We start from the raw sequence: 1780 nt of genomic DNA on the forward strand, positions 1-1780 counted from the left end.
TTCTTTTTAAAATTAAATCTACAAGAATTCCTAGAAATACATCATTTATTTTTATCAAACTTGATTCTTTTATCCTTGGATATTACATTACGAGTTAAGTTTAAATTATTAAAAAACTGTTCATCAATATAAAATTTTTGCTTTAAGCTATGAAATAATTTTTAATATTTTTTCACAATCTGTAGTGACATGATCTTACTGGTAGATATGAAAAAAAAAGTGTTTCTCCCTGAAAAGTTCATTAGCTGAATTCCTATTTCATTGTCTTTTTTTTTGTTTTTTTGCAATATGCCTCAAAAATGCATCATATGATACTTGAATAAAAAAATGACTGGAAAACTGCCTGCAGAACCAAAGACACCAACAATATATCTATCATAACTCAAGTTATCATTTACATTTATCATGATTACTAGTGACTGTGGAAGCATATTCTTTATATATATGGGCTTGTTAAGTCCTTCCTCATGAGGCATCATCCCATTTTATATACAGTAAGCATGAAAGGAACATTTGCATAAATCCATCACATCTTGTTTCTTTCACCATTAATCAACCCCCAGACATCATGGTGAGGCAGTTCTGTTCCTGCTACCCCTTCTCTCTCTCATCACATCCTCACCATTCCCACACCTAGCTGAGCTCTTGGTTATTTCTCACCCCTAGATTACTCTAGTATCCTCTGAGCTGGTATGTCATTCACTGTGCAGCTGTCTTCTTTTAAAATACAAGAGTGCTCTTGTATTAGTCAGGTATTTTGCTTGCAAGTGAGTGAAACTCAATTCAAACTGTATTAAGCAGGGCTTCACTGGTGGTCAAGTGGTTAAGAATCTGCCTTGCAATTAAGAAGATACCGATTTGATCCCTGATCCAGGAAGATCCCACATGCTGAGGGGCAACTAAACTGTGTATCACAACTCCTGAGCCCATGTGCCACAACTCCTGATGCGAACTCTAGAGCCTGTGCTCTGCAACAGGAGAAGCCACTGCGATGAGAAGCCCATACTCTGCAACTAGTAGCCTTCTGCTTGCTGTAACTAAAGAAAGTCTCCATGCAGCAAGAAAGACCCAGCACAGCCAAAAATAAAAGTAAGTAAATATTCTGTTTGGAGAAGGCAATGGCACCCCACTCCGGTACTCTTGCCTGGAAAATCCCATGGACAGAGGAGCCTGGTAGGCTGTAGACCATGGGGTCGCAAAGAGTCGGACACGACTGAGTGACTTCACTTTCACTTTTCACTTTCATGCATTGGAGAAGGAAATGGCAACCCACTCCAGTGTTCTTGCCTGGAGAATCCCAGGGACGGGGGAGCCTGGTAGGCTGCCCTCTATGGGGTTGCACAGAGTCGGACACAACTGAAGCGACTTAGCAGCAGCAGCAGCAGCAAATATTCTGTTAAAAAACTATATTAAGCAAAAGATGTGGGATTTATTGGCCTGTATCATGGGGAAATCCAGGAGATGGGTCTGATTAAAGGCCCAGCATGGTGTAGGGTTTCGAATATACACAATGTGTATGTTGGTCACTGGCAGCCCAGGACTCAGATTCTACCAGCTGCATAGTCCTGCAAAAGCAGGTCATCTTCCCACATGGTTTTGGCAGGATGCTCCCAAGGAGGGTCACAGGTCTATGAAGCTCGAGCCACGCACATCTTTCTTTGGGCGGGAGCTGGACTTGGAGGACAGAGTCAGCCCCACCATAAACCCATGAATAGCTTCTATTATTGCTAGAGGGGAGAAGAGAGACTTAGTAGGTGAACACAACAGATGTACAATGACA

General features: G+C 41.5%; 1 long non-coding RNA gene across 1 annotated transcript; it reads left to right on the forward strand.

Annotated features, from left to right (window-relative positions):
* The first annotated feature begins 274 nt into the window (after window positions 1–274).
* Window positions 275–1074, forward strand: LOC147366875 (uncharacterized). Its single transcript, XR_015168827.1, has 2 exons — window positions 275–494; window positions 875–1074. It is a non-coding gene; the product is annotated as an uncharacterized LOC147366875 (long non-coding RNA).
* The last annotated feature ends 706 nt before the right edge of the window (window positions 1075–1780 follow it).

The sequence above is a fragment of the Bos grunniens genome, chromosome 8 (genome assembly GCF_055505025.1).
Source record: "Bos grunniens cultivar Pamir isolate PY7600 chromosome 8, Bosgru_T2T1.0, whole genome shotgun sequence".
Taxonomy (NCBI): Eukaryota; Metazoa; Chordata; class Mammalia; order Artiodactyla; family Bovidae; genus Bos; species Bos grunniens.